Source organism: Diachasma alloeum, unplaced genomic scaffold, assembly GCF_001412515.2.
Source record: "Diachasma alloeum isolate Michigan unplaced genomic scaffold, Dall2.0 Dall_scaffold_00183, whole genome shotgun sequence".
NCBI classification, from domain to species: Eukaryota; Metazoa; Arthropoda; class Insecta; order Hymenoptera; family Braconidae; genus Diachasma; species Diachasma alloeum.
Window position 1 is genome coordinate 1,883,391 of NW_021680349.1, and position 17,157 is coordinate 1,900,547.

The 17,157-nt window shown below is 38.8% G+C and overlaps 1 protein-coding gene across 1 annotated transcript in view; it reads left to right on the plus strand.

Moving 5' to 3' along the window:
• Positions 1-3,100: 3,100 nt before the first annotated feature.
• The window catches only part of LOC107047922, a 218,519-nt gene continuing 204,462 nt past the window's right edge, over positions 3,101-17,157 (plus strand). The window contains exon 1 of the mRNA XM_015270851.1: positions 3,101-3,869. The gene's annotated coding sequence lies outside the window, so the exon portion shown is untranslated. The remainder of the gene's footprint in view (positions 3,870-17,157) is intronic.

Here is a 17,157-nt window from a genome sequence, read left to right on the forward strand (position 1 = left end):
GAAGAAATTATGAATTTTCAACGTTAAAATTCCTTGAAATTGCATGGAACATATTATAGTAAATCTCATGAGTGACATTGAATTGAATTGAGGGAAAAAATGGTTATGAAATGTTAAGTTTCAAGTAGAATTCACGGAAATTCATGAGTTTTCCGTGGAAGTGAGATGGAAATTTCACAACTTGACTGAATTTTTAGCGGAACATGAATATGTAGAACCAGATTGGACCAATTTTCCATTGACCCTACATTTTTCTGATTTTTCTGAATTTTCACCCAATAATTGAACCGAAAAATCAAGTATTTCATTGATTTCCAGGTCATTTGAACAGAAAATCACTGGAATATTTGATTTTTCAATAAGATTTCCTGAAATTGCAGTGGAACTTGATCACGATAAAAACTTTCGGAAAAAAACCTTGAATTCGATTTAAGAGGAAAGAGTCAGAGGAATTTCAAGTTTCCCTGAAAATTCAGGTAAAGTCTCATTTTTTTAGCAACAGGAAGATGGAAATTAAATTCCCTAAAAATTCTGAGGAATCTGAAATTCAAGGAACGATTTCTCTGAATTTTCTGGATTTTTAATTAATTATCTTAAAATAATTGAGCTGAAATTTAGACATTCCACGGATTTTTCCACTGAATTATGAATTTTCGATGACAAAATTCGTCGAAATGTCAGTGGAAATGTTAGCTATTAGAAATTTCCAAGGTTACCGGAACTTTCAGTGGAAAATATTGAACAGTGTATCACCGTACAAATATAAACACCGGATAATTCACGAGCATTCCCTCAATGATCTCCCGTTTAAAAATACCCCCTCGCAATTCCAAAAAAGTTGAATTCACTGGAGCAATTATAGCTGAGCCCGCAAAAATTCGTTGACCCGCCAAGTGCGATAGATATACGACCCCCTAAAACACTTGTCCCCTGTTCTTTTTCCTCCTTTTCCCTCGGTCTGGGGGGATAACACACGGCCTGCGACGCTCGTCGCCTTTAATGAGGCGAGCCTTGACGCGCACATTGCTTCTATTTACATTCACCCTTTACCTTTTTTTCCTTCCCCCATCTCCCTCCTCCCTTCCGTCTTTCGTTCAACCCGTGCATGTGTCTTAGGATTATCCACGGGAAATTTTGCTCCAACGATTCGTACCAGATTTAAGATTGAATGACGGTTTGTGCTCGGTGAGTCGTGACGACCGCAACTTTAATGACTGGTTTCTGGGTACGTACTCTCTATTCATACATGCAGGGCTAATCCGTGTATTTTTCTCTCAATTCCCTTTTTTCTTTTTCCTCTTTATTTGAATTATTTCACCGGGATTTTCACAGTTCGTTGCACCTAACCGGGGGCTTTTCAACCCGTTGAACTTCTTCAAATGACCTTCAGCCATTAGAAAAACGTGCGAATGTGATGTTTGCTGATGAAAAACTTTCACTAATCCTTTTCCCAGCATTTCCCAATATCTTTCGCCCTCAAATAACATTCATCTTTCAATTTTTCCGGATGCCATTTCACGCCTTGAATCAACCGAGACCCTTCCCCCCCATTAGCCGCAATTGAAAGTCCCGTTAAAAAGAAAGCATTCATAGCAATTGGTTATTCTTACGAAATGGAATTTCCAATCACAATGTTGGAAAAAAAATTTCATAGATAACTGAGGCGCAATTTTTAGGAGATCAAAATTGAATTCGATTCAAGGAATCGTAAAATGCGAGGTAAAATGTAAAAATTTCTAATTTTGAAGCAGCAGAAACACAAAAAGTCTCCAACTCACTTGAATTTTCAGCCAATATATTTCTGCTAACAAATTAGGAATTTGCTTCCGAATGGACTTTCTATGCAAATGTATTCTTTAAATTAAATTCAATGATTCATTCAATTCATTAAATTGAATGAATTATTGAATTTGACATTGTCCCAACGTTGGCAGCCAACATTGCCCCAAAGTAAAATTTTTTCACCTTTCCTTGAATATTGGTTTCAAAATGAATTTCTTCAACGACAGATAATCCAATCAATTGCATGATCGAACTTGATCAAGACGGCATTGGGAAGTATATTTTTAATCACAATTGGACTCATTCAAACAATTATATTCCCTTCGTCGAAAAATGATCAGTCACGTACATGCATACGTACGGACATTCTCCAAAAATAGCACATTCGAACTCCTGAAGCCAAAATAAGTGATCCTGCCACAAAAAACCATAAATTTCGCAAGTGTCGACTACAATGCTTCCATTCGGAGGCAAAAACCGTGCGGTAGTGATGTTTGCAGATATGAAAAACTGTCGCCAACTTTTTCCCCACCACCTCCCACCATCCCCCGCCCACGGATAGCATTCATCCCCCAACCTTTTCAAAATCCCGTCCCCCCTCGCAACACCCAAAAATCCCTCCTCCCCCCAATTACCTGTGATTAAAAGTCCCTTGAAAAAACACGGCATTTATCGAGTGTAGACGAAATGTAAATTGAACGTTGAACACCTCCAGTGTCCACCGGGAGATAGCGCCACAAGAATCGCGCGCCGCACGTGCCAGCTCCCTGTTCCACTCCATGTACAACTACTCCCCCCCTCGCCCCGCTGGCCATGTCGCGGTACCTGCCGAGTGTAGCGAGGGTTTCCGGGAACGCCCGAAGTGCACTTGCGGCTGCGATCGAGCGACGCCCTTCCCCTCCACCGCTTTCCCCACCCCAAGCCCCATCCCCTCCCCTCCACGCTCCATCTCCCTCGTTCGCCTCCAAAAACCCAAAATTCCGCGTTTTTTTCGCCATTTCCCGGAATTTTGAAGCCCTCAACGACCACAAGATGGCCGACCCACTCCCCAAAATGGCGGACATCGTAAAAATGACGACAAAAAATCCCATAAAATGACCAGAAACAATGTTTTCACTCAGTTCAATGCTCTCACCGGCGGTTCGAACGTATTTTCTCTCATCTCTCTCCACCGAGTCGCTCCGCCGGTCTCTCCTCTCCCTCCCCCACTGTGATTTCCCCCACTCCTCAAGCACCAACCAGAATCGCTGGCTCCCGCCACCAGGGGCTCCCTCGCCCCGTTTTCCGTAGTCGAATGAGCCAGTGAGGGCAACCCGTATCTCGCCAGTGTTCACAGTCGTATGTATGCTCGGGCAGTCGAGGCTGCTGCGCGTTGTGTTTCACAAAACCGGCGCGTTTTACGTTTATACCCACATACACTACCCCTTGCTACCCATTCGACGCCATTGTTACCGTACTTGACGCCGACTGATTTGTTTAAACAATTTTTCCCCAGTGTGTAATTAAAAAAACAAACAAAACCGCCCAGAACTGGTGTAACATCTCGTGACAATAGCTGTGGATACCGGAGTACTATCGACCTTGGCAACGTCCCGGAAGCCAGGGGTAAGAGCCCAATCTCCAGTTCATCTCGTTTGTCATCTGTAATTCTAGGGCTCAGGTGAATCGTTATGTCGGGGGAATAATATCGGCGATTGAGGCGATCTCGTCAAGCCGTGGTCAGAGATTTTTTTGTTTACCCCCGGGGGGAAAACAATTGCCCGATAAAGGAGACTCACCCCAGTGTTTGTTTATTTACACAATTTTAATCGCCAACTCTGTAATACAACTCTCCACTGAACTCACGAGTACTGATTTAACGGATTCAGAGAGTCAACGGTAACAAACGAGATCTTTATCATTGATTAATTCAGTCACCAAAGCTCGTGGAAATAGTAACCTTCGAGTGAGTGTGTTTACAAGTGCAGTGGTGTTATGTGCATTATGTGATTTCGTGCTTGGGCTTTCTGGTTTTTTTGTGCCCCGGAGTTGAGACCATATTTATTTTGACACAAGCCGGGAAATACTCGGAAGGATACTGCGTGAAGGTTAGTACTCATTCTTCTGGCTTTATTTCTTTTTCTCGCTCTTCGGGCGCCTCGTCTCTTCGCCGGTGTTCCTCTTATTTTTCTACCTTCGGGGGTTCGCCAAGTCTCATTTTCCTTTTTTTTAACTCTCTTTACTACTACTTTTCGCGTTTCACGTTCACTCCTACACTTTCTTCCTCGTCTACGTTTTACCTCTTCCTTTTGCAACTGGCTTGGAAATAGGGAGGTTTGATCGATCGTGGGATTGTATTTTTTTTTTTCGCCGGTGTTTCCCCTTCGTCTCCTTCCTACCACCGTCGGACTTCCTGAAGGATTTTCTTGCCCTCTGTTTTTATCTCTCGATTTTCAACCAGCGGAATGTCGGAGTCTCGGGTATGGATGTGAATTTTCAGCCAGATTTCAGGGATTCATCGTGATCCGGGGGTTTTTTTACTGTTTCGATTTTTAAGGGTGCAGGGGTTGGGGGGAGGATGGGGTGGGTCTTTGTTTTCGATAATGTCGAAAATGTTTGGGCATTCTGATGAGCTGGGGATGCAGCACTCGCTTCAGGGGAGGGTTTACGCTGAAACGATGTGCAATGTTGCGTGATTAGAATCTCTTGTCGGGTTAATGATCTCTCTCACCCTTGGATTTTACCTTTCCCGTGTGTATTAAAGGCGGAATGGTTTGTGTTAGCTTACACGAGGGTTTTGGGTGGTGGATAGTGTAGACCAGTGGTTGATTGCTATCGGGGACTGGTGGGCCATTGCCAGCTGCTCTGGAAAATTTCTATTTCAGAAGAGAAAAAAAACAAGTAAAGGGGCTCTGGTGGCGGAAGGAAGTTGGAGAATTGGCTAGTTTATTTAATGCTCGGGGAGAATGCTTTTTTTTTGCTCTGACTTTGTGCGGATTTTTCTACGGGATTTTGGTCGGGATTAGGAGAGGAGAGCGAAGTGAGTTGGAGGATAAAACTGGACATTTTATCGTTGCGCTAATATTAATGCGAGCCAACATGGGATAGGTATGCGCATAGCAAGAATGGCACGTTCGTGTTCCTAGTGCAGTTTTCTTATCGGGCCTGATATGTGCGCTGGTGTGTGCTAAGCAATTCGTGTCTTCCATTCTCTTTCCCACTTGGGCGCTAGTTTAAAACCGTATGTGCAAGCCCTGTGGATTTTTTTTGGCGATGGGGGTTTCTTGTGTGGTTGTTGGGAAATAAGGGCGGGAGGGGGAGTTTTAGGGGGGTTTTGGTTGTGGGGAGGGGAAATTGGGAAAGTTTGGGGGACATTTTGCGAATGGGTTGAATAATAATAGAATTTTCGAGGAATTTTTCTCACAGAAAACAATCTTTCGATATTTTTCGGCAGATTTGAAGAGTTTTAGAAATAGTTGCAGAGGATTTTCGTAGGGGAATGGGAAAATTCGTGAGAAAATGAAAGAATTGTGTGCATTTTAGTTTAATCAGTGGGTCAAATTGAGTGAAAACTGATGGATTTTTATGAATTCTACGTGGCATGAGAAATTTCATATTATTTGACTGCATAAAAAAGTTTTTGAGTGAAGTTTTGAGGATACTTACTGGAAGTTTTTGTTAACTGATAGTTCCAGCGAAATTTTAAGGAATTTCGTTATTAAAAATTCACAATTTGGTAAAAAAGACCAGTGGGAATCAAGTTTTAGCTCATTTATTCGTGGAAATTGCTACAAATCAGGACAATTCAGGTAAATATATTCTTAAATTTTCAGTGCAGTTTGAAGATCTATAATCCCCCTCTGAGAATTACTACTAAACTTTCCGTAAAATTCCCATTTTTCACAAATCAATATGAAACAACCGCTTATCACATAAATTGGAAGTTTAAAGTTTGACAATTGTTGTTTTTCTGTGGCTTAAAAACTCAAAATTTCAATGAATTTCCAGTGATTTTTTAAATTCCATAATCCTTAAATCTAATTAAATTTTAACATTAAGTATAATCATAATCATAGAAATGGAGTGAATATACACGGTTCAATTGAAAATTCAAGCAAGTTGAGGAATTCTTGTGTTCTTCCGTTACAAAATTCGTGAATTCATCGATATTTAAATGCAATTTCAAGGTTTACAATCCCTTCCATCGAATTCTACATCGATCTCCTGAAAATTACTCCTAAACTGTTCATAAACCTCTCATTTTGCACAAATCAATATCAAATAACAAATTAATATCAAGTCACATAAATTGCAAATTTAAAGTAACTGAGAACTCTCTGTTGCAATTCGCATTTCAGAATTGATGTCTTTCCGGTGCTCAAAAATTCGAAATTTCATTGAATTTCCAGTAATTTGTCGAATTCCATCATCCCTTAAATCAGATTCAACCTTCATATCCAAAAACGCGCCAAATTCTTCATGAACGTTCAATTTTTCCAAAATAAATATAATCGTAATCAAAGAAATGGAGTTTAGATTTATGCAGTTTTCGATATTCATCTTTCGATTGAGAATTCAAATAACTTGAGAAATTCTCGTCTTCATCTAAAAAATTCGTGCTTCCGTCGATATCTCAATGCAATTTCAAGCTTAATACTCCCCTCCATCGAACTCCCCGTCGATAACCCGAAAATTCCTACCAAACCGTCCATAAAATTCCCATTTTTTCCAAATCAGTATCAAACAACGGCTTATCACGACATCCCAACGAATTTGTATCACGTAACACCTCATTGAAATATCCAAATCTCCATAAACATGTATATCATTGATCCCGAATCTCCCCAGATATCCGTTAGCCGGTGGGAGATCTTGAGCATGTGATACCCGATGGATCCGGAAATTCGACTGGCCACTGAGGTTTTCAGCGTGACTTCCTTTGTTGCCCCGTGGTGTTTCGTACAACCCATTCAGCACGAGGAGTTTTTGTTTTCTCCTTTTAGAAACTTGTACATGCGTGACACGATAAACATCTGACAAACCGGTAAGGTCACTGTCTCTCCCCACGGACATCCGTACTCTGATGTAAAACAAAATTTACTCCAAATGTGCTTCCCCCCTTCCCCCCCCCCGTGATACAGCTTTTCCTTCATTAATTAATGCTCATGTTTTCTCTCGATTTATTCTCTCATTTCGTGAGCAAATGCTCGTGAGGTCTCCATCGTGATTCCACTGATAAGGTCAAACATGCATTTCAGTTGGGTTTATTAAATACAAATGTCAGGGGGACGGGGGGAGAAGAGGTGAATTTAATACGATTATTCATTGTTAAGTCTAACGAGAAGAGTCCCTGAATAAATAACACTTGGGCTTGTATCGTTAAGAGTATTATACTCGTGTATATGGTGGACATGTACATACAGGGTATCTTACTCGTATATATATCGGCTTATCTTGTAAACACAGAGCTGTGTCAAGATAAATATTTAAAGCGTTTTAACTGCGAGAGGAATCACTGAAACCCAACTCTGATTGCAAATTATTTTATCTCGGATGAGATTTTCTCGTTTTTTTTTTTGAGTCGGAAGATACTCAAATTTTGTTGCGTGTGGACAAACGAGGGGAACTTGTGCCGAGTAATTGGAGATGTAGAGTCGAATGGTCGTTACCTGCGTGGGGCGTCTTCCTTTATTCTCTTTAAGCTTTCTATTCATCCGCTGAAGTGAGTTCCTTGGATTTATTTTCGATGGACCGGGGAAAATCGCTGAGGGCCACTGCACTCAATAGGGGCATCTGCTCGGCGAGCAGCATTTCGAGAAATGATGATTTATTTGGTGAGGAGGGTTTTATGTCATTGCTTGATGATGTGGAGGGATTTTTTTTTTCATCGGGGCATTCTTGATGAAAAAACGGTTTTTTTTGTGGGGATGTTGAAGAGGTTGGGATTATGTCTCTTGGGACATGGGGAAATTTTGTTCGAATTCAAACAAATAAATTCGATGACCTATTTTGCCCTGGTTGTCTCCGAGGGATATATTAGGGAAACAATGTAATCAGGTTCAGGATATCCAAGTATTTTGACAATTTTTTCTTCAGTGAAATTAGAAATGTTTTTCTATTTTTTGCAGTCGAACATCAGAGCTGTCATTTGGTTCTCATTTGACACTAAGTTCCCGGACATTTCACGGTGATTTTATTGTTTAAACTTAACAGGTCTGAATTAGAATCTCGATATTGAACCGTTAGAAAATATTCAAAAATCTGAAAAAAAATGGAAATTTTACTTTTGGAGGAAGATTGATGAAATAATTTTAAAAATGCAGTTTTTGAAAATTGCGAGCATTTTCTATGAATAATTTGTCAACAATAAATTTTTCACCATAAGAATTATTAATTCGGAATCAAAACAATTCAAAATTTTTCCAGAAATTGATTTCATGTCTAAAAAAATTAGGTTTCCAAAAATTCTAATGTTTAAAAAAATAATAATTCTGGGCAAAATGTAATTTCAATGACGCGGAGTATTCATGATTTTTTTTCAAATTTTCCTCACGCAATTTATTGATAAATTTAATGATTGAAAATAGTTGAATGTATTCTGCGGTCTGTAAAATCTCGAAATCTGAGACAGTTAGCAATATTTCTGTTATGAACTTTTTTGTAGAGCGAATTAAGCGCACCAAAAAGGTAATTACGAAAATTAGGTTATCTCTCTTAGATTCGGACATATTCCTCGAAAACTCAGCCAAGGATTAAGTAGTCTTAAACCGTTTCCGCTTGAATTCTATTTTATTCAGCGTTACGCAGCATTCCTTGAAGATCTAATATTTATTAATTTTGACATTGTAAATTTTATACTCAACATTGAATCGTTGAGCAACGTTTGACAAATCTGGAGAGAAATTACAGTATTCCCTTGGAAAGGTTCACAAAATAATCAATTATAATTTTTGGATATTGAATAATTTTTTTAGAAGCATACCAAATGCATACCAAATGCTACTTTCCACCTCATCAATTAATAATCAATGACAATCTGTCAATTGTCCACAGTGAATAATCTCCCCTCCCTCCCCCAAAAATTTTTCACCCTCCTCATCCATCAGTACTTTCACTTCGTTCATCCAAATTACTGCGAGTGGAGTGACTACGAATTTGATTCACTGAGTTTAATAATGGGTACATAGGGAAGCTTGAAGCATTTGGAATAACCATTTTCACTCGATCGTTTGTTTTGAATGCCTCCGCCCCCCTCCCCCTTCCCCCCGAAAATTCAAACCTTGATCGAAAATACCGACTATACAAGTACACTTGCAGTCCTGTATGGCGGCACGAAAACCCAGGAGCAATCGTTTTCACCCGATTGAGTGGCCCCCGGGTACACGTTTGGATGAAAGCGCATCGGCGAGGGGGCGAGTGAGTGAGTGAGTGAGTGAGTGAGGGCAACGGGCAAAGGGTGAGAGCGGAGGGGGCAGTGAGTCGACGAAGAGCGAGGCCAATGAAACCGTTGATAGGAATTTCCGTAATTCCGTGGGAACATAATCGAATATTACCGCAACACTGTGCATTAGCGCGAAATCGCCCGAGTACCGGATTGAAACCGAGTGGGATGCTCGAATTATTAACGTTGCGAGAGAGTCAGAGAGGAACGGGGGGGATAATTACAGCCACTCTAGCCCACCCCCAACCCTGAAGGCCTTTTTATTCCGCCCTTTTGCGTATTGAATGTGCGTATCAAAGAAAAAGTTGTATTTCAGGGAAAAATGGAATTTAGAGAATTGTGAATTTCGCTGGGGATTCGTTGGGAATTGATTATTATTTATTGGAAATTATGGGAGTTTAATTTGGCGGGTTCTTTTTAATTTTATTGTAGATAATTGATTATCGATTATTTGGGGATTTTATTTAAGGGAGGGGTATTTATAAAACCACTGCCACACTTTTTTTGCATTGAATTGTTTGAATAATATTCGCCGTAACATCGATTTCATTGCAATTATAATTTTTTAACGATTTTATGAATCCTGGAGTTTGCTTGGAATTAATTGGCTATTGATGATTATTTATTGGACCTTATGAGGGTTTTCTTTCTAGCGGTTTTTTAATCGTGGATAATCGATTATTAATTGTTCAGGTATTTTATTTGTCGAGGGTGTCGTATTGACTGGAAATTATGGAAATCTGTGTCTGAAGTTAATTACCCAAGTTGATTGAACTATTATTAACATTTGAGAGACGAATGCTTGAATTTTTCACAAGCTGTTTGGGATTAATTAGAAATTGATTATCGATTATTCGGGGATTTAAGGGAGACGTATCCCAAAATTCTCTGCCACACTTTTTCCATTGAATTCTTTGAATAATTCGGCACAAAATCGATTTCATTGCAATTGTAATTTTCAATTATTTTATGAATTCGGAATTTTGTTTGGAATTAATTGGCCATTGATAATTATTTATTGGAAATTACGAGTTTTATTTCTAGCTTTTTTTTCATCATGAATGATCGATTATCGATTCTCCAAGTATTTTACCTCTGAAGGGTACTCCATTGACTAAAAATTATGGAAGTTTATGACTGACGTTAATTACCCAAGTTGATTGATTAATTGAAGTTTTTTAAAGAACAATTGTTAACATTTGTCGTGGTGAATGAGGGAGTTGTTAACGTGTGTGAGACACGAATGCTTGAATTTTTTTTCACAAACTCCAGTACCGCATGCGAAAATTGACGGGGCGTGAAGGCGGCTCCAGAGGTAACTCGACTTCACCACCCGCTCAAATACCAGAATTAACATTTTCTTCATCTCCCTCGCTCCAGTTTTTTTTCTACTCTCATTCAAGAACTGTACACGATTTTTTTCCTTTTTTGCACTTCAACTTTTGCACTTTGGTTGTGAAAAGGAGGGGGGGGGGAGGAGAGCTCGAAAGGTGCTCGGCATGAAAAATACTTGCCTTTAATTACATTTATCATTTCTAGACTTCTCATTATTTTTTCAACTCACCATTCATTCTCAACGTGTGGAAAATTGCTCAATCCTTGTGGATTCGCACGCACATAGTCGGTGGGTTTGAAGGTGGATGACGAAGGGAAAGGGACAAAAATAAAACGAGAAATGGTGGGGGATTTTTTTTTTTTGACGAGGTGGGCGATGGGGAAATGCGGAACGATTCTAGAGCGACGAGAGGAAGTTCTGTGTGCTGTCCACGCTGTGCACTTCGCCAAGGAGGGTGGGACACGTGTACTCCGATAAATAATGCACAGTCTACTCGTTTCTCTCTCCCTCGCTACCCTTCTTTCTATATAATACAGGGCTGTGCTGTTACGCTTACGTGGATGTGGTCTTTGCACTTCTATCTTTCGCTGACGACGTTCTTTACATTCATCCCTCCTCCCTTTTTTCCGGCGTTATAGCCACCCTACTTTGACACGGTAGAGATAAAGAGGAAATCGGTATTTAAAAAATTCCGGGTCGTTAATGCTGCCGGAATGTGATCGAAAATGTAAAATGAATTTTTTTTTAATTAAAAATTCAAAAAAATTCAATACTAAGGTCAAGCGGATTATATTCGAGCGTCAGTATCTAATGATCCGAATGATACGATTTGGATGAGTCAGGCCTTATTTTAAAGCTTGTAAAAATTTCTTGACATTGAAAGAATAATCGAAAAATTTTACTCTGTCGTTCTCGAGTTATTGAATGTTAAAAGGCTTCAGTTTTTTTATTCAATCTTTAAACAATGAAACAAGTGCAAAATGTTACTTAAGATGAATGAATTTTGATTCGACACTGGCTATAACTCTCAAAGTCTATTTTTACATCGTACCAATTCAAAATGCAAACAATTAAATCGGAAGAGGAAGCCGTTGTTTTTTAAAAAATTTGAGTGCAACGGACGAATTTTCTTAATTTAAAATCCAAAAATGAGGTAAAGTGGATCGTTTTCAAATGGCAATATCTCCTAACCGAACAATACGATTTGGATGAGTTAAATCTTATTTTAAAGCTTGTCAAAATATCTTGAAAATGAAAGAAAAACCGAAAAATTTCACTCTGTCGTTCTCGAGTTATCGACTGCTAAAAGGTTTCAATTTTTTATTCAATGTTTAAACAATAAAATGAGTGCTCCACATGACATGAGATGAATGAATTTTGATTCGACACAGGCTATAAATCTCAAAGTCTATTTTTACATGGTACTAATTAAAAATGTGGACAATTAAATCACGAAGTTGTTTCTGTTCTGCTAATAATAATGAGAGAGTGAGAGGGAGAGAAACTTTGCGTGGGTCAGTGCGGCGCCACCGGATGCACGATAATACAGGGTAAAATATATATTCGTCAGGGGGTAATGCATCCACCGAGTTGCATAAGGTGGATGGCCGTCTATAGGCACCTTGTCACGCTTCTCCGTATTTACCTCTACATTGAACTCGAGTGAAAACGCTTTTACACGACAGGGTATACGTGGCTCGACCCACTTTACCGGGTTTAACCCTCTCCCCTGCATTCTCGGTGGACACCTGACTCGTGTCGAAATGCTCGATTTGATGGTTAGCATTTCTTCGCTTTGGTCTTGATGTTTTTTTCGGCTTTAATCGAACGTTTACAGCACAACTCGCTTGATTAATTGTGCGATTATCTCGGTAATGCGGTATTTTAGGAGAAAACATCCCATGACCTTTTTTCTACAGAATTTCCTGATGTGTAAAAAAGTTTTTTTGACATTTTCCGGTAGAATTGGTAATTTCTGAGATAATCATCCACTTAAAGAAGTTGTTATGTCTCACTTTATACTGCTTTAACGATTCTTCTTGATGTTCTGAAGATTACCTCAAGGTGAGAGCACTCCGACGTTCGGTTTTCAGTTGGCAAAAGTAAATTTATTATTCGGCCATTGTAAAGTATTCTCTCCTCGATGACGAGAAGAAAAAAAATGAATTGTCCACGAATTGAGAAGATTGGTACTGATGCTTTTCTAAGACTTGAATCAAACTTTTACAGCATCACTCGTTTTATTAATTGTGTAATCATCTCGGTAATGCCTTATTTTATGAGAACATATTATTAGACTCTTTTTTCAGAGAATTTCCCGATCTTTAAAAAAGTTTTTTTGACATTTTCCGCTAGAATCGGTCATTTCTGAGATAATCATCCACTTAAAGGAGTTGTTACGTCTCACTTTATGCGGCTTTAACGATTCTTCTTGATGTGCTTCAGATTACCTGAAGGTGAGAGCACTCCGACATTCGGTTTTCACTTGGAAAAAGTAAATTTATTACTAGGCCACCGTTCAGCATTCTCTCCTCGATGACGAGAAGAAAAGATATGAATTGTCCACGAATTGAGAAAATTGACATTGATGATTTTTAAAGCTTTTGCGTAATTATCTCGGCTATGCGTTATTTTAGGAGAAAACATCATCAGACCTTTTTTCTAGAGAATTTTCCGATCTTTAAAAAAGTTTTTTTGACATTTTCCGCTAGAATCGATTATTTCTGAGATAATCATCCACCTAAAGGAGTTATTATGTCTCACTTTATGCTGCTTTAACGATTCTTCTTGATGTTCTCAAGATTACCTCAAGGTGAGAGCACTTCGACATTCGGTTTTCACTTGGCAAAAGTAAATTTATTACTGGGCCACCGTTCAGTATTCTCTCCCCGAAGACGTGAAGAAAAGAAATGAGTTGTCCACGAATTGAGATGTGTATCCAGCGTATTATTGGCCGGATGATATCATACGGATATCAAGATTGGTTATCTTGGCCAGTCTCCAAAGGACCACCACTACCATCATTCCTACCCTCGTGCCCTCGTTGACGCAACGTTTTTTCACCCCTCTTTATTTCTCTTGTATCACGGGTTCGCTGGTTTTGCTCTTGTGTGTGGCCGTCCATCGGCGATAAATGTGAAATGGACGGCGGAGTATCCGACCCAGCGTTTAACTTGTGCCTTGATAAAAAAAAAAACCTCGAGAACATCATCTACACGCGAAACAAAACCTCAATCGATTTTCTGGCGTTATATCGATTGAAAAGAATTAATTAATTTAAAATGTTGATTTAATGACAGAGGGTTTTTAGTTGTTCTCAACATTTCCTCATTATAGATAAATTATAACAATTTATGTTATGTTATGATTTGTTTTGTGACATCAATTCAATTTTGAAAATAATTTTTAAGCTGAAATGGTCGAACTTTTTTTTAAATTTCACTTTTATACTTTATTACGATAGGATATATCTTAAATAAATGAACTTCTATGAATTTATGAAATTAAGAACATTATCTTCTCTTCTAATGGAGTTTTCAGTCTTTTCAAAAATTTTCTCATCACGAATAAAACAAAAATTCATGTTGAGAATAATCTTTTTACTGTAAAAGCTCGTAATATTCTAGAATTACTCTTCACCGTTTTATATTCCATATATACGTTGGATAAATAAATTTGCGAACTCTAGGAACATCATCTCCACCTCTGAAACAAAAGAAGAGTCGATTTTATCGCGTAATATCGATCTAAAAGAAATTTAATTAAGTTCAGATGTTGATAGAAGAAAAAAAAATATTACAAGGTTTTTAGTTTGTGAATTGACTACATCGGATCATGATCTTGTAGCACGAGTGGCTTCTGCGCTGCCAGAACGATGAAACGAAGTGGACTTTGAAGGGCCTCTGCCGCACTTTTTTCCCCCCTCCTCTCTCTCTCTCTCTATCTCTCTCTCTCTCTCTCTCTCTCTCTCTNTTTCTCTCTTTCTCTTTATATCCCTTCACTGATGAGGATAAAACCAGTCCGGCCGGTTTTCATAAGTCACGCTGGGCTCCTGCATTTCAGCCAAGCCCGGTACCATGCAACTCCGTGTGCATCGGTAATTACTGCTCTCCAGGAATTTGTCTCGGTTAAAAAGAAGAGATGAAAATTAAGAGATCGGAGGGAAAGAGGAAATACGGGGATGAGGGAGAATTCCCTTGGCCCTTTATTTTCATATTTATTGCCCGCTGGAAGTTTGAATGGATTTTCTCGATGGTGAAGAAACAGCTTGACGATGGTAGTTGAAAGCTCCTAGAATTAATTATCGCATTAGGTTCGTTAGGTTAATTTAATGAGCGTTTAATCCCTAAGCTCCTTGGTGCGCTCTCCCTCAAACCTCTCGAGTGGATTTTAGATGCCCACTTTCGCCGAATATCTCGGTTGTCTTATCTGTACCTCTCGTCTCGCTTCGTCTGCATACTCTACTTATCTTAATTATGTCAATGAGGGGATCTTCTTGTTGGGATAGGGTTTTTCGTTGATTGAAAGAATTTATTACGCGGGGGATGATGGATGTGGGGAGGATGAATTACGTGTCGTTGAATAAATTCATCAACTATCGCTGGGAAAATCAACATATTTTGTTTATTTCCACTAGATTATCCTGATAATGAATTTCGGATCTTTCGTTTTGCTATTCTCCCTTCGGAAAATTTGCCGCAGAAATTTCTCGGAAATTTTCAGGAATTTTATAATTGAAAATTCAAAGTTTTATAGAAAAATTAATGGAAACTGAGATTATTTTCAATTATTCAAGGAAAAATTCATAAAAATCAGGAAAATTGAGGACAATATATTGTTAAAGTTGAAATCAATTGAAAATTCAGTGTAATTTACCATTGAATATTAATATTTTGATTGAGAATTCAAGTAAATCTGATAATTGATGCATTGAAATGAGGAATTTCATTGAATTATCACTGAAATCTTAAATTTCAAGATTTCTTTCCCCCTAAATCGGATTCAATACCCCCATTACGATGTTTTTACAGTAAGAAAATACAACAAATTGCATAAAACAACTTAACAGCAATACATCACTTTGAACAATACTAAAAAAAATTTATTTCACGATTTTATCCAAAAAATCGGCTAAATCGAATTCAGTGTCACTCTCCTAAAAAAGTAGAGAAAATGTCCCCATTACGATGTTTTCACATCCAAAAGACGATGAAAAACAAACCAACTCAGTGGCAATATATCACTTGTCGCAAAAATACTGAAAAAAAAAAATCTTATTTCACGATTTTATATGAAATAGTAGTATTGACCACGTTCTGCTCCGGATAAAAGCAAACAGAGATAGTATACCCCGAGGGCCAGTCGTCGCTCGTGCAGTCACAATGACAGATATTAAGCTTCCTATTTACGTCCTAAGTCAACGGAGCATGGAGGTTTCGGTTTATTGCACTGGGCCCCCACGATTTTCGTACACATCCCACTATCTACCGTGAATTTTCCACGTAAAGCGTCCTCTTCTTCTTCACACATACCCTCCTCACCGTGCCCCTCTCTCACCTAGAGTCGAGAAATCCAGTGTATGCTTTTCCCAGTCTTGGTCTCCCCCATGGCTTTCGCCCTGGGAAATGGCCGTTGCCAAAATATCGCCCTCTTGTGTAACCACCAACCGTTTCCTTCATCCCTTCTCCCCCTGATCCCTTGCACTCCCTTTTACCCCCATCTCTTAACATTTCCACCAGCAATGTGAGCATGTATACTGTGGGTGGGTGGTTAGAGTTTTGGTAAGAGGGGGGCACGTAGAGATCGGGTACACAACCAGTCCACCATCAACTTTGATATATTTTCCTTTATCGGTATCCACAGTTCCTCCACTTCCCTGTTTCTGCCCTCGAGAGAACACTCAATCGATTCCTCTAATGCTTACAACGGACACTCTGACGTGCAAACTCAGTCTAATCGGTTGAAATTGGTTTTCATAAACACTGGGTTGGGTAGAATAATTTTAGAACTTTTGGATGTAGAAAGTCACCGAAGGTGAGTGGTTTTTCATGTTTTCAAAGAGAAGTGTTATTTATTCGCCGTTTGATATTTAAAGTAAATGTTTTTTTTAATTCTTGTTTTTATTTTGGGAATCATCATTCTAAATGTTGATACTGATTTTTTTAATTTAAAAAAACTTCCATTTGGAGGCAATAGCACAAAATTCGTTTATGAATAAAATTAAAATTGAATTAAAGTGAAGGCCGTGACTATTCGCACCATTGCGTGAATCACTCCCGTACACTCCATACACTCCACGCATGCGTGAAGTTTGTGTGTTTCACGCAGCCGAATTTTCATACTGCTGTGTATTTCACGCAGTTGTATTTTTATACATCAGGATTGCGTTTTTTCACTTCCTAGGCCTTATACAAGATGAATTGAATTAATTTTTTTTGGCACTTTTGTTTTTTGCGATTATCTCGGAAACTATGAGAGATAGAGCCTTAAAACCTATTCCATTCGATTTCTGAGAAAATTTGGGTTCCGTATAGGCAGATGGACGGCTCATAATTGCGTTTTTTCACTTCCTAGGCCTTATACAAGATGAATTGAAATTAATTTTTTTTGGTACTTTTGT